The sequence below is a fragment of the Triturus cristatus genome, chromosome 6, assembly GCF_964204655.1.
Source record: "Triturus cristatus chromosome 6, aTriCri1.1, whole genome shotgun sequence".
Lineage (NCBI taxonomy): Eukaryota > Metazoa > Chordata > Amphibia > Caudata > Salamandridae > Triturus > Triturus cristatus.
Window position 1 is genome coordinate 1,128,243,576 of NC_140589.1, and position 17,077 is coordinate 1,128,260,652.

Below are 17,077 nucleotides of genomic sequence, written 5' to 3' on the forward strand. Positions count from 1 at the left end.
CGCTGGGCAGCGTTTGTCCTGGGCTGCATGCGCTTGACTTCCGCACCTGTAGCACGTCGTAATGTTGTCTCTATTCTGCTTCCATGTTTGTCCCGGTTTCCCTTTCCACTTATTTTGTCCTTTTCCTTTGGGCGGCATGGCTTTACTCCTTCCCTGTGGTTCAGCGACATCCACCTTGTTCACCATGGTCTTCTGGAGGGTCTCCCTTTTTGCTGCGTCAGCACACCTTTTCGACATTTACGCCTTTTTTACCATGGCAATTACTTCTTTCAGTGATGCCTCACTGTTTGTCCACAACTTGTCTTGTACTGTTTTGTTGGTGGTGTGCATAACTATTTGATCTTTTATGAACTCGTCATTCAGGACTCCGTACTTTCACGTCAACGCCAATTTCCTCAATGCCGCCACATAATCATCTATGGATTTGCCGGTTTCTTGTTTCCTTTTCTGGAAATTATTCCGGTCGATGGAAACTCACACCGCAGGACGGTAGTGGGTGTCGAGATCTTCTATGGCGTGCTTTAATACGTCGTCGTCCGCTTTCGGCCTGGGTGCGGGTACCAGATTCTGAAAGACCCTTATGCCTTCCAGGCCTAGATTGTGCAGGAGAATCCTTTTCTTCCTCGCGCTGGGGAAGGCCTCTCCATTTTCATCTTCTAGGGCTGCAATGTAATTCTTGAAGTACTCTCTACAATACTCCCATTTCATTTGAGGCTCTCCTGGTATCGGCAGGAACGGGATTGGCGTCGTCAGTGAAGATGCTTGCGAGCTAATCGTGGCGCGTCCTTCTGGTACCGCCCCTGGGCCTCTCGGACTTCCTGGCGCGTCCGCGCTCTCACCTGGCGCCTGATCTTGACGGGCTTCTCCTGCTCCCCTGTCTCCACGTGCTGCTGCTTTCGCCAGGGTCCCTTTGGATTGGAGATGTTCTTCGTCCTTTGTATTGCTCTCTGCCCCGCTCCTGGTTCTTCACCTTGTGGTTGGCTTCTGTCCCTTCTTGCCGCCTCTGCCACGCTCTCCCGCCGTGTTGTGCTCCTTGGTGGTAGTTCTCCCTCCTGTGGTCCTCTGTGGTGCCTTCCCTGCTGGTCAGTGCTTCCTGGGGTGGTGACTAAGTTCCTTTTTTTTTCCCACCACTTATTTATCCACCAAAATCCCTTCACTCGTCGCCACTGTAAAGTTGCTGGGTCCTGCTTCAATAATAAACGCCAGGCATGAGGAGGTAACAACGATATATATCTTTATTCCAATACAGCGGGAGAGCGCCGGGGAAAGACGCGACCTTGCGGTCTTATTCTCTTCGCGCATGTGCAAATCACCGCATTGCCGCCGTCCTCGCGCGCTACGTTACCACGCAACGCGCGAGAACTAGAGCGCGACACTACAGGCGACATTGCCTCAAGCCCCAGATTTTTAAAATTGGAAGGATCCACCTTTTTCTTTGTTCCCAATAATATTTACAAAATAAAACAATATGAATTGTCGATTGGGCAGAGGAACCGTCACAGGGGCAGAGTCCTACGTTTTTAGACCAATCATTTATTGTAGGAAACAATACTATTCAATAAAAGGAATCTAGTCTAAAACGTATAAGTACAAATCTATCATACCCAGTTCCATAGTAAGTCAGATACGGTTGCATTTCAGTTGAAAAAGGGATCATCTGATTTAGTCGGGTTGTTGGTTTATGAGCCTCACTACCATATCTGAGTTCTTCCAGGTATGACATACATTGTTTTTTAAAATCTTTCCTGGAAATAGTACTCATCTTTGATTGATTTAAAAAAAATTCAGGCTGTCCTAGGTCCATCATGAAGTCTTTAATATACTTCAGCCATCTGATAGCTAGGGCTTGCTCCAGTTTGAGAGAGTCTCTTAGGCCCCTTTGATTAAAAGTTGTTTTTGTTGAGGTCCAGATTCGATGCCACAATAAAACTGGCTGGACCCTTATTTTGTCTGTAATGTATTGTAGCCCCAGCTCTGTGTGACAAATAAAGGTTGAAGTTGAACAAGGGACAGCCAATAGATAGCGGATAAAAGCATTTTCCACTTTCTGTATGTCCGATACCTTACAGTATCCCCAGATCCCAGCCCCGTATAAAACTGTACTGACGCACTTGGCTTGGTAGATCTTAATCAGTTCCATTGGGGGCCTTTTACCTAGTTTCTGTGCACAATTTACAAGTGCTGTTGTGGTTCTCATAAATAGCAATTGTTTTGCCCCATATGGCCTGTTGCCAAGTGCCCTTATTGTCCATGAGGATACCTAGATATGGGTATGTTTTCGTACTTTCGAGTTTATTATTTCCAATAAAAATAGTCCTTTGTTTCCTAGTAGCCTTCCCACAACTCATTATGTATGTTTTAGAAACATTAATCTTTGGTCGAGGCTTTCCATATGCTCATTATATTTATTTAGGGCCTGCTGTAGCTCTAATGGTGTTTGGGCCATTATCACCGCATCGTCTGCGTAGAGTAGGGCGGGTATAGATCGGTTCTGTACTTGTGGTAGGTCCTGACACCCCTCAAACATCACCTGTTCAAGGCCATTGGTATACAGGGTAAACAAGAAGGGTGCCAGGACACCCCCCTCTCTATTGCGAATGGAGCTGTATATTCCCCGTTTGGACAATGCCGTACCCTGGCTTTGGTGTCAGAATATAGTTCTCTTACAATTTGAATTAAGGGTAGTTCGACTCCCATCGCTTCGAGGGTCTTCCACAATTTATTGTGGTATACACAATCGAACGCGGTGGAGAGATCTACAAATGCTAGGTACAATTTACCTTTTTTCGCTTTGGTATATTTTTCCATCAGGATTGGTAAATTAAGGCCCTGTTCTATTGTTCCTAAGCCTTCCCTAAATCCAATTTGTAGGTCCGATAGTACGTTATTATCTTCGGCCCATTCCTGGACACGGTTTAAAATAATGCGACCCAACACCTTGCGCACCGAATCTAATAAGGAAATTGGCTGATAGCATGCAGGGTTCTGTCTGTCACCTTTCTTGAAAATTGGGACCATTAGGGACTCCGACCAGGTTCCTATGAGTCCTACTTTACAAGCTGCTGCAAGGACTTGTTTTATTAGGGGACCCCCATAGCTCTCTATTTTGTTTGAATATGTCTACGGGTACCCCGTCTGGTCCCGGTGCCTTTCCGCCCTTACTGGCTTTCAGAGCGAGTTGAACTTCGTCTAAAGTGAAGTCTATGCTATTTGGGAAGACCTCATTTATGGGACTAGGAGATACGGGACAAGCAATATGGTTGCTAACCTCCTTTTTCTTAGCGTACATTTTAGAGAAGTGATCTACCCATTGTTCTTCGTCAATAGCGATTTCTATTCTTGGGGTCGTCTCAGGTCTCAGAAAAGGAGAGTTGAGCACATGCCAAAATGCAGTACTGTCCCCATCTATACTTGCTTTGTGTAGGTCGGCCCAAGCTTTCATTTTTATTTCCCTCTTCCTAGCTTTTAAAGCTTGGTTATATACATGCCTGCATCGTGTTATTTCCACTCTGTCCAGTTCCTTTCTATGTAGAGTGTGCTTTAGGGTAGTATATGCTTTTGTACAATTATTATTGAACCACCCACCTTTCTTTTCCTTCCCATTTTTTCCTTCCCTTTTCAATGTGTTCCTAATAGTGTCCGTTATGCATATATAGGACCCTAATATGTCTTCGTGTGGTGTAGTCTCATCAAGGCATTTCAAAATTTCTTCCATACTGTTAAACCACCGCTTTCATGATTACAGACGGTTCTACCTGGGTCAATTTTAGTTAGTAGCCATTTGTTTTGTTTATTACTAAACCCTGTAATTGTTGAATCCTTTCAGAATGTGATGTTTGTATTTTTGCAGGAACAGATATCTCCAAACTTAGGGGAAAGTGATCACTTAGCGCGTTTTTATGGGTTTTAAAGTTTAGAACCCTAGAGGCAGACCTATTTGGGATTATTATGAAATCTATGATTGTACTCTACCCTCTTCCATGAAACGTCTGCGAGAACGGGGTAGATGGTGAACTCACTACATTGGCAAAACCCATATCCAGAAAAAATAGGATCTTATTTAAAGCATCACCCTGTGGGCTATGCAAAAAGTGAGGAAGGTTACATTCTTTTTCGTCTACTAAACCACATAATACATTGTCACTGTGTGGACACAAAGCAGTATTAAAATCACCCCCCCAGACTAATAATGCATTTTCCCTACTATCATTCTGAATGTTCAGCATTGCGTTTCTGAGTTGTTTTAAAATATCTATTACACATTCCCTATGAGCATTGTTATAAAAATATACCAAAATAACAGTATCTCGATTATCTGTTTTCATGACCAATATTTGATAATTAGGTTCTGAAATGGTTAGCCATACTTTGTTTATCCTTAGCAAATTAGATACATATATACACAAGCCACCCTTTGGCCTCCCACTTACCGATGGTACGGCTGGCGTATTAAAAGTCTTGTAGCCTTCAATATGCATTTCTTCCAGGGACCATGTTTCCTGTAGGCAAAGTATATCAGATTTACTCACAAAATTTAGCCAAAGATGATTCTCCAGTTTGGATCGTAGTCCTGCAACATTCCAGAAATGTACAGTGATACTGTTGTTGCTATCTGTTCCCTGGATTTGGTTATCGATGTTCATGGATGTGTGTAAATTAGGAGATGGGATCCTGATGTGTACTACATTTTGTGGAGAGACTAGCACTTCTACACTATTAGTATTGTTTATTCTGTGTGTGTCACTCGTGTACTGGAAGCTTGATCGTACAAATGGGTCAGCATTATAATTGTTCCCGGCGGTCTCATCTGTTACTACAATAGTCTCGGAAAAAGGGTTGTCAGTAATAACTCCCTCCAATAAAGGAGGGCTATTTTCTATTACATCTATCCTTCCAGTATTTGGTGATTCTGGGGAAAGGCGTTTGCAGGGGTGTCAGAGGGGTCAGTGAGGCAGTTGTCCAGTCAATCTATCTCCTCTAAGGAGGTCAGTGGTGCATAGAGATTTTTCACCATGATATTATGGGGGTAGTCGGTACTTACTCTATTTTCTCGGTCTGTGCCCCCCCCCTCCCTTACAATCACGTTTTCAGGCTTATAAAAATAGCCTAAGGGGAGAATGTTTATGTCGGCTGTATTTAGACACCCATTTCCCCCTTTCCATAGGATCCTTTTCACTAGGTCGGGAGTTTTAAAAGTTAATCACTATGCCAGGAAGGGTTTTTTGTTCTTTTCCTACCCAGTTTACCCTCCCAGCCATTTTAAACTCCATGAAAAGTTGATGGGTTAGGCCCACTCTTCTACTTAACCAGTGAAGCGCTTTATTTCTCAGACTTTCCCAGGATACATTTTCTTCTGGTCTCAGCTTGGGTGTATTAGCTAGTATTATTGTATATGGGGTACAAGCTGGTGGTAGGTCTAAGTATGGTTGATCAATATGTATCTCTTTTGTGGAAGTGGTTTCCTTTTGATTGTAAGAGGGAATCAATATGGGGCTATGGGTTTCTGTTGCTACTTTCTTATTACCCTTTGTCTGGATAACACTCCATTGGTAATCCTCCCGGTTACCTTGGGTCCTGTTTAAATTTGCCCGATCTTCAGGTTGGGCAATCTGGTCTCGCTTGTTCTGTGCTAAGGTGCCCCCCCTGTATCATCCTTGCCAGCTAATCTTTCACCGTGATTTCTTGGTTCATGTTTAGGGCCTACTCTATCTGGGAGACCCATTAAAATCTGCTCTATCGTGTTTACTCTTCCCTCAATCTTTGAGAGTGAGTCCCTAAGAAAGAGGTCTAACTTGTGTACAAAGGTAGTTACATTTCTAATGTCGACTTCTTTTGAGTTTACCTTAATGGTTTTCTCTGCCGGGGGTCTTTCTGGGAAAACCTTTGATGCCATTTTTTTCCCTGCTACCACTTTTTTTGTCGATTTTACTTTCTTGGGGGTATTGACTATAGTGGGCTTCGCAGAATCTGTTATCTCTATGGTCTTAGCTGTTTTTGATAGCATCTTTGTCCGCTTTTGTGGCGGCTGACTTAAAGAGTCCTGATCGCTTGAGATTAATTCGGCTATCGTGTTTATCGTATGTTGTACAGAGCCATTCTCGCGGAGAAAAGAACTCAAAACCCCTATATTTATTTTCTCAGTTTCTATCTCCGTCAGGGTTTTGTTTCCTTCACAGGCACGTTGCGTGTTTATCTCCATCCACTCCTCTACTGAGGATATTTGCCTCTCAATTGCTCCCATTGCCCCTGTCAAATATGAGAGTAATGTTTGCTGCATGTCTCCGGTGGCCTTTTTCGTGGGTGGGGCCTGACTGGTTAATAGTTTCCTTTTCCCCATTGTAGGAGTACTTTACTCCCGTAATGTGCTTTCTGAATGAGATCCTTAGAAAATATGATTAAAGTCTAAATAAAAATACCTAGGATAACGCAATACGATACAGTTGAAAAGATATTAAATATCCTGTGCTTCTCTCAGTTCCGTAGATGTCTGTTACAGTTACAGTACCTCTCAGTTTCTTAGAATGTAGGCAGGGGGATAAACTCCCAGATCGAAGACATGCGATTATATAAAGTTGGACATCAAAGAGAAAGGGCCCGGCCCGTCCTCAAACGGCCTCTGACGGGCTCAGACGGGTCTGTCTTGACCCGGTCTTCGCCCGCTCGGCGTCCGTGCGTGCGTCCCCGCGCAGCGGGTTCACCCGCGTCTCTTCAGGCACTCCTGCGCTCGTGACTCCTTCCACAGGGCCGGCTGGCAGGGACCTCGGCAAAAGTGTCAGCCAAGTTCAAACAAAGCAAGGGCTCCCGCTCTGCCGGTTCACCCGTGTCTCTTCAGGCGCTCCTACGCTCGTGACTCCTCCCGCAGGGCCGGCTGGCAGGGACCTGGGCAAAAGTGTCAGCCAAGTTCAAACAAAGCAAGGGCTCCCGCTCCGCCGCTTCACCCGCGTCTCTTCAGGCGCTCCTGCGCTCGTGACTCCTCCCGCAGGGCCAGCTGGCAGGGACCTGGGCAAAAGTGTCAGCCAAGTTCAAACAAAGCAAGGGCTCCCGCTCCGCCGGTTCACCCGCATCTCTTCAGGCGCCCCTGCCCTCGTGACTCCTCCCGCAGGGCCGGCTGGCAGGGAGCTGGGCAAAAGTGTCAGCCAAGTTCAAACAAAGCAAGGAGTTATATACAGCAGTAAAAGGGTGAGGTAGTTTAGATGTCTGCGTCTGGAGTTGATTGCAGTGTCTTAGCGTTCAATGAGGATGGCTTGCAAGTCAGTTTGGAAAGTCACTTGTGAGGTGATTGTGCGATGATTTGGAGGTAATGATTTCCAAATTCTGGTTGCGCTTCCTGAAAAGAATGGTGCCTTGAGACAAAGGTACGGGAGTTCTAGCAGCATTGCTTTGTAATTGTATTTATACAGGGCACAAGTCCTAAAAAAAGAACTGGGGGGACGCGGACGTCACGACAGGAAGTGACGTTGCGAAAGGTGGCTTGCACCATCAGACTCATTGCCTCCCCTCACTCACCCCTTAGATGCTATTGCATCAGAGAAGCCAGCGTGTGAGCATTGTTCTGAATGAGCTCCGAACTCGCCGCAGAGAGGCCCAAGAGTGAATGTGTGGCTCCATTTGCTCCAGTTATCGAGCTCCCAGTAAAATAATTAGGGGGACGCCTTCCATCCGCGTGGTACCCCGACTCGAGCCCTGTATTTATATAGTACTTACTACCCCTGACGAGGCGTCAAAGCGCTTTTCGGCGAATAGCACGCTACTCAGGAACCCAAAAAGGATTAGTATATGGAAATAGGAGTTAATGAGAGCGGTGGACATGTGAGTCTGTTAGTTGGATTCAATAGGATAATGAAGGGATAGAAGAGGGAAGAGTCTAGAGAGTGTTGTTATTTGGGAGATCATAGTAGTAAGATGAGGTTTGGGGTGAGTAAAAAGGAAAGATGGAGGAGGGGAGAGTGTCTAGAAAGGGAATAAGAAGATCATAGTAGCAAAAAGAGGTTTGGGATGAAATCAGAAAGGGTTGTTTTGGAGATCATAGTAGTAAAATGAGGTTTGGGGTGAGCGGAGAAGGAATATAGGAGGAAAGAGTCTAGAAAGAGTTATTTTGGAGATGATAGTAGTAGAGTGAAGTTCGGGATGATTTAGAGTGGAGGTAAAGGATATATTGAGAGGTATAGGGTGAGAAAGAGTAGTGTATTGGGGAGAGTGAAAGTTTTTTTTCTTTCTTTGCATATGGGCATGCCTTGTGTATATGCAAAGGGAGAGCTGGGCACAAGCACCAGTAACACCAGCATCAATTAGAAGTATGCATAGATCAGACACACACAACCACACCACAGGACTACAACATGCAGAAAAATAAAACAAAACTGCAGCACCAGGGCGACGCACATCTATTAGCACAGACTGCAAGGAAGATGCTGCAGACAGCAACAACTGCACCACAGTCACAGACAAACAGCACAACATACAATGACTGGCAAACATTACAACATGGAGTAAGAGACACCCAGCAGAAATAAACAGGGGCAGGTGTCAGGTTATGCCTCCTTTCACTAACACAACAATATACTTTTTAACTTAACTGTTGAAGTAAGTGGTATATTTATAAGCACAGAAAAGCAGGTCGCCCAGGGAGTTGGCATGAGGACCGGTGACCTGCAGGCAGTATTTTAACCACGGAACTATTTCACCAAGGTTACAGTCGTAGGGCGGTAGATTGCACACACTACTGTGTATTAGGTGTATCGCCCCCTGCTTGTATCTCACTCCTGTTTTACCAGTAGCACACAAGGCTCCTGCATTTTCTCTCTGCGTTCTTTTTATTTTAATTACTTTTATTTTTCTCTCCTTTTCTGCCCTTCATTTTAAGCTGCTTCTTTTAGTCTACAGCCTCTCCTTTCTTTAACCTTTCTCCTTGGTTGCTATCTTTTGATGATTTCTCTCATTCCTTTCCTTATACTGTCATATAATCTTTTCCTCCTTTTAAGCATTGTCCACTAAGTTTCACATTAATTCTTTATCACTCCCTACTCTGTATGCTTTTTCTGCTCTATTATTTCTCTTCATTCTTCTCTCCTTTTCTCCCCTTCTTTTTCACTTGCTTCTTTTCCTTTTTTTTTCATGTTTGCTCTCCCAATGTCTCTTTAAAATTGCTTGCTCTTTCACTTTTATCCTCCGTCCTTGTTCCTATTTCAGCCCCCCTTACATTTTTATTTCCTTTTCTCTCCACCTTCCTTTCTGCCTTCTGTTCATTGGATACAGGTGCTAGTGAAGTGAAGAGTGCAACCAAATGACCTTTACGAATGGAGCAGTTGATTGCGAACTTGTGGTGAAAGGGCTCCCTTTACAAATTCAGTGAACACTTTTATCAGCAAATGGCGGCTGATTGAACTTCCCGACCTTCTGCCCTTTTGCAAATGCTATGGGTGAGTAGGGGTGAAGCTGCAGGTTGAAGGGGACCCTTTAGGTGAGGCCAAGCATTTGTGTACCTTAATCACACTCACTTCAGTGCAGAGTCCTCACACCTGCCTCTCTATGCCTCTATTGTGGGTGGTACAGACTGCTGGAGACATCGCTTCAGTGAGGGGCATCACTACACAAAGGCTGCGTCTGAAGCTCAGCCTGCAAGACATCTGAAATGTAAACATATTACAATGTACCTTTCCTTATCAGGAAAGGTAGCTACCCTGGTCGTCCTGTTTTTGCGGATATAGGCAGTTTTAAAGGCAGGATAACAGCTATCAACCTTTGCAAAGGATACAACAAGGAGAGCGGATGCAGTGTACATAAATAAGGGACGAGAGTGGGGGGGGGGGTAGACTGTTCATCTTCTTATAAAGACAATAAATACAATTTCTGCTCTTACTCCCTTGGCATGTTTGGCTGCCAAACATGACCACAGGCAGAACTGCTTATTTCCAAGATGATAGCATACTGTCTCTGCCCACAATGTAGGGGGCTCTACCAACACAACTGTCAATTGGCACTGAAATAATACACAGCATTTTTACCCAAATCAATGATACTACTCTAATTGAAGATTATTATTTTTTTGAACATAACATGGCCATTTACATGCAAGTGTCCAATCATGAATGATCGGTAACAATACACTGCTGAGGTGCTCCGATGCATTAACATTGTATAGTTAAACGATCTCAAAAAGCATATTCTACCACCTGGCTTTTTGCATCTCCCAGTATCCTACCGCCCTCCACATCCCAAAAAATGCTTTCCCTGAAATCGGCAATCAACACATTATCATGTGCATTTAACAATATTTGGGTGAGGTTATGTAATCTACGCCTTATCTACGCCAAGGAGTGTTGTGTCTACAGGTGTTACGGCAAGTCCATTGTTGCGGCATCTGAGGTAAGTTATGAACGGTTCCTATATACCATGAGGGCGACTACCTTGTGACTGCAATTCCCAATAGTGAATAAAAAGAATATCTTTTGGACAAGGTAAATTTTATACAGGCAATGATCCCTCCATACATTACATTCAAGTCTAATTTCTCCCTTTTCCACACTCATTCGTCCATACTGAGGAAGATTAAACTACATATAGTCACTCCACTTTTTGCCGATTACCGAACGTACGTGGGAACTCGCACTGATTAAAACCCTAATTATAAGAGGGAAACCATGAAGGCAGAATCCTTGTGACCTACTTAAGCAGATATCACGGCACAACTGCTAAGGAGTCCTGAGTCAGTCTATCTTTAAATTATAATTGCTCTATTTTAAGAGTTTTATGTTATGTATGGACTTAAATGATACAACCTGGCCATATCAGTTACAAACTATTAATTTGAAAGGAAAAGTATAAGAAAAAGAAAGATAAACTGCATGGATATTTGGATTCACCATAGGAGTCCGCTTCCCCAGCTAAGAGAAAAATATCATATCGGATTAGTACACGGATGGTGGCTTGCCTCACCAACAATAGGTGTTTAACTGGTTATTTGCAAGTTTTTAAATATAAAAGATTCAAGTGTTTGGTCTTGAGAAAGATGGAGATATAATTTACCCATCGAAACGCGTCAACGCCCATTTAACTACACAATCCGTGAACACAGGCGGTGGCCAACGAGTATAAACCACAAAGTACCAGGTTCCACGCCCCATGTATTGTTATCACGAATGTGTAAACCTTTCAATGACATATTGTACATGTCTGTGTTAGTGACTCTCATCCTTTTATTGTCTTGATGTTTATTATTTTATGTTTTTGTTTTTTATTAAGGATTGCTGCTAATGAATACTGTGAGAAATCATGCTTATTGGTTTTCTGTCCTTTCTTATCTGTAGTTTGAATAATTAATAAATTAATTTGTAGTTTTCTAACACCTGTTTTGTATCGTTTATCTGCTGACTATATGTAGTTCAATCTTCCTCAGTATGGACGAATGAGTGTGGAAAAGGGAGAAATTAGACTTGAATATAATGTATGGAGGGATCATTGCCTGTATAAAATTTGCCATAGGATAGGATAGGATAGTCACTTGTATAGCGCGAACAAATGCCGAGGCGTCTTGGCGCTGGTCCATAGAAAGAGACTACTTCCACTAAGAGTGGATCACCTCAAAAAGGCATGTTTTTATCAATTTTCTAAAAACTTGATGACTGTCAGTACGTTTAACAAAGCCTGGGAGATCATTCCATCGGCTACCCGCCTGATACGAAAATGCTCTACCTCCCCATCTAGCTTTTTTCACACGGTTAAGTTTAAGCAGACTTTGGGTAGAAGATCTAAGTGTCCGACCCGGATGGTCCAAAGGATATTATTTTTATTCACTGTATAGTGCCCTACTCCTTTGGTTTAGATGCAATTAAATTAAATTATTTAGATGCAAAATAAATGCAATTCCCAAAACGCAGTCAGTTGTTCTTGGCAGTATGCAATGTCTGTTAGCCAATCTTGAAATCTGGGAGCGCGCAATCTCCCCCAATGCATAGCCACCTGAAGCTTTGCTAGAAAGAGCAGTATCGCTACCAATTTCCGAACTTCCCTGGACACCTCGTCCACCTACCCAGCAGCCGCAACAATGGTGTAAACCAGACGGGTACCCTTGTGATTTATTTTATTATGTGAAAGACCTCGCCCCAGTAGGCTATAATGGCAGGGCAGTGCCATGCATGGTAGATAAAGTCTGAATGTGGTGCATGACAGCGTTGACACCGGGAATTGGGAATCAACCCCATTCTGAATAACTGCGCCAGTGTGCAGTATAGTCTGTGCAAAACTTTTAAATGAATCAGCGCAGTCAGTAATTGGTATACAGCATCTCAAGCTGACTGCAACAAAACGACCATTGTGCATCCGTCAAGGTAATTGCTAGGTTTGCATTCCAGGCCACACGTGTCCTCGGAGAAGTCAAGGGTGCGGTCTGCTGAATATGTCTATATAGAGATGTTATAATCTTGTGTTGTGAGGAGGTAGTATATATGTGCTCCAGGGCTTGTAGTGTATTCGGGGGCGCGGGGGGCTGGGAAGGTGTCATGTAGCGCGCGACATGTGGCTCGTAGCTGGAAGTAAAGAATAGCATCCAGCGCTGCCAGCGCTTTCCCAGTGAGGTCACGGAAACAATCGCCTGGATAGAGATCTGCAAAAGTGTTCATGCCTAATTGTTTTGCGCGGTTATTTGCGCCTTTGTTCTGCAGAGGAGGTAGTACGGGTGGTTGGCCATGGGGACCGATGGGGGCATAGAGCTGTATAACACCCGCGCACCTCCCAAGTCCCTCCCATTCCCATCGCATGCATTGTGTAGTGTCAATGTCTGGAGCAGGTGATTTATAAGGGAAAAATAGCACTAGGTTCAGAGGCCAAGGGGAGACTTTGTCCGTTTCAATCGCGACATGGGGTTGAAAGGGTGTGGGGTGGGTACAGTAATGCAGGAAGTGTGCTTGGGAGCACAATGCGTAGAGATAAAAATCTGGGGCACCTATTCCGCCTTGCGACTGCAGGAATGTTAAAAGTTCTTATTTCACCCGTGCCTGCCCATATTAGCGTGAGTAGGTTGGAACGGAGTCGCTTGAATAAACGAATGATGAGCTGGAGTGGAACGTTCACGAACAGGTAGAGGAAGTTGGGTAACACTACCATTTTAGCAATGGCAATTTATCCTGCCATAGATAAGGGGAGTTTAGACCAGACTGGAATGCTCTCCTCCAGCCAGTTTATTGCTTTACCAAAATTGCACTGCCATAGCTCCTCAATGTTCCTACTTATCATTACACATAGGTATTTAACTGGGTCTGTAGCCCACTGCAATGGGTAATCTGTAGCAAAAGGGGCCGTCGCTTCTGTAAGTGGAAAAAGTATACATTTTGCCCAGTTTACCTGGAATCCAGAGATGCCGGCAAAACTGACCACCTCCCGGATCAGAGGGTCTAAGTTAGTCTCCGGGTCTTTAATGTACAATGCAACGTCATCAGCATAGAGAGATATAAGTAGGCGCCGGGATGTAAATTCCAACCCCCTATTGGTATGGTGCTGACGTAACCGTACTGCCAAGGGCTCCATGGCGATGGCAAAAAGTATGGGCAAAAGTGGGCAGCCTTGCCGCATCCCCCTTGCAACTGGGATGGAATCTGATAGCAGTCCGCTGAGGCATGTCCGGGCAGTGGATAAAGTGTGTAATAAACGTATTTGCGCTATAAAGCAGGAGCTCAGTCCAAGCCTCTGCAATAGATAAGTCCATTCTAGAGCATCAAAAGCTTTAGTCGCGTCTAGGAGTGCGACAACTGTGGATATGTCTGGGTGTAAATAATGCAGAGCTGCAAATAACGTAAGGAGATTGTGAGCCGTTGACCTGCCGGGGATAAAGCCGGATTGATCCGGTCTGACCATTGCTGGTAATAGTTGTTGGAGGAGGTTGGCCAGCTTTTTGGCAAATATTTTGTTATCTGTATTTATTAGTGATAGTGGCTGGTATGAATCACATTGGTCAGCTGGTTTATCGAGCTTAAGTAGCTTGATTATGACTGCTTCTCTCAAGGAGGGGCTTTTTCCGGATATGTAGACTTTTTTTTCCCGGATATTGGCCAACGTGTCAGTATGGAAGAAGTCCGATTTCTGTGCTGTAATGTCATTTTCTAGTTTTGACAGCGTGCACCGAATGGATTTTATTATACCATGTTGTTCAGCTATGCAGACGCAGCGTATGACGGATTTAAATGCGAACCATAACACAGAGGGAGAACCTACTGACCCTGTGTTTAACTCGAAATATTCACATATAGCTGCATGTATTCCTGCTCGAAAGGCGGTATCACGCCAGATCTGGTTCACCCTACGACCCCTGTCCGGTGGCCATTGCTAAATCAGTAGCAGAACCACTGAGTATGGCACTTACTCCAGTTTTTAATGCCATGATTGATACTGGCTGTTTTCCCAGGCTTTGGAAAAAGGCGTCAATCTTACCCCTTCTAAAAAAGCCCAATTTAGACCCTGTTGACCCCTCAAACTTTCGCCAAATATCTAGGCTCCCCTTACCAGCTAAAATGTTTGAAAAGGCATTAAACATACAATTGGGGGCTTTCCTTCATAGAACCCAGGCGCTGGATGAAACACAATATGGGTTTCGGAGTGGTCATAGCACAGAATCTGCACTTTTGAAGACCACGGATGAGATCAGTAGGGCTGTAGATATGGGTGGAAGGGCCGCCCTGATATTATTAGATTTGTCCGCTGCTTTTGACACGGTCCACCATGAGCGTTTGATGGACCGGTTAAGGGCATGCGGACTTCAGGACAAGGCCTGGAATCTCATACAGTCCTTCCTTGCTGATAGATCCCAGGTGGTCACCATGGGTGAGTACTACTCAAGGCCGTTTGTGCTGCCCTGTGGTGTCCCTCAGGGATCTTCATTGAGTCCGACCCTGTTTAATGTCTACGTTTCATCACTGGCCCCCATTATTAAGACCTTGGGTTTCGATCTGACATCCTACGCAGATGATACCCAAATTGTGGTATCTTTGCGGCCAGGATAGGAGGGCGGTGTGGAAAACGGCTTTCACGATTGCATGATGGCAGTGAGTCACTGGATGGCGGAAAACTGCTTGAAGCTAAACTCTGATAAAACAGAGGTTATCATTTTCGGAAATGCTCCCAATTTTTGGAATCCAAACTGGTGGCCGGTTACTATGGGGGATCTCCCAGTTCCGGGTCAAAAAGTAAAAAATTTGGGAGTAATTGTGGATGACAAGCTGAATGTGGGGGCCCAAATTAATTCAGTTTCCTCTTCGACAGCTTTTGTTTTGCGGACAGTGAAAAAAATTCTGCCTTTCCTGCCAGCAGGGAGTCAGAAAACAGTGGTCTCTGCCTTGGTGCTGTCAAAGCTCGACTACTGTAACAGCCTCTATTTAAATATCCAGAAAAGTTTTTTGAACAAATTACAAAGGCTTCAAAATGCAGCCGCCAGACTGCTTACTAGGATCCCTAAGTTTGCGGCGATCTCTAAGGAAATTCAGAAGCTGCACTGGCTCCCAGTTAGGAAGAGGATACTTTTTAAAATGTTGAGCACCGTTTTCAAAGCACTTCATGGGATTGGTCCGGTTTATCTGCAGAATCAATTAAAGTGGTATACACCCACAAGAAATCTACGTTCTTTAGGTGCTAAAACGGTAACGGTCCCGAAGATAAAAAAGGCTTCCTGGGGAGGCCGAAGATTTGTTTTCGGGGCAGCTAAGGCGTGGAATGATCTCCCGGCTCAGCTTAGAAATATGCCTGATCTGTTGTCCTTCAGAAAGGCATTAAAAACCTGGTTGTTTACTCATTAAAATCACTCAACTAATTAGTCTGACTCTTCTTGGCAATTGGCCAGTTGGAATAGGTATCCAGCGCCAGGACACCCCAGGGTAACCGCTGCGCTTTACAAATTAATTAACATAACATAACGTAAGGTTCCTGTAGGGAGGCGCCACACAAAAATACACTGTAGAGAATGTGGTGGCTGTATGATCAGTAACACCGGGGCATGATCTGAGAGTGTATGTGAGAGGTGTGTAACCGATCGTGTCCATTGTTGTACGTCTTTGGTAGTTAACCAATAATCAATCCTGGACCAGCTCCAATTTTTTATGTACTATGCATTATAGAAGCGTTTGTGTTTCCTATCACTGTGAGTTACTCTAGGAATCTCACTATCTTCTCGAGCTAGTATCTCAAGCTGGAAATTTTGTGTTGCATTATTAATGCGTTAACACATTTTGCACCGGTGCATGACAATTTGTGGTACTGCAGACTATAGGAGATTACCTGTCCTTTTCAATTATCCTATAGCATTTTATCTGTACACGATGGCTGCAACAAATATGATATAACCAGCTCAGTTCTTAAATTATGTGGTTGAACCGATTCTAGCTTGGAAGCAATCGAAAGGATTGTTCGAATCTTATCTTATAGCTATTGGGAGGGAAAAGTTCTATTCACTGCATAAACAACATATATTACTTCTCAATTTAGGGGTAGAGGGAAGCAAAACCTATGACAACGTAACAGAGTCTCTCCAGGTGATGGAGACAATGATGGTGAAGAGAATGTTTATCAAGTCGCTATAAACAAATTAGAAAAACTATTTGGTAAAAAGATAAACGTGGTGTTAGGAAGACATACGTTTTTTTCGACAGTGCAAGGGAAAAGAGAAAAAGTGAAATCGTACATTGCTATTTTGAACAGACTATCCAATACTTGTGAGTTTGAGCTCTCAACAGATTCTCTTATCAGGGATCAATTAGTCAGGTGCACTAATAATTCTAAAATCTAAGAGAAAGTTGTTAGTTGTGAATCCTGATCTTAAAGAAGCAGTTGACATTGCAGTGAGCATAGAACATGCGACTGACTGCTTTATAGAAATAAAAGTAAGAAGTGATACCAAAGTTGAGGTAAGTGAAATAAATAAGCAAAACATTACATGCACACACAACAAACACAAAACCCAGGCACCCAATGTAAGCAAACTCATGTGCTATAGATCTGGCAGCCCAGGTCTTCTTGCCAACAATATATCCTGTCAGGCCAGAATAGTAATATGCCACAAGATTGGAAAAATTTTCACAATTGTTCAGTGACATGCAGA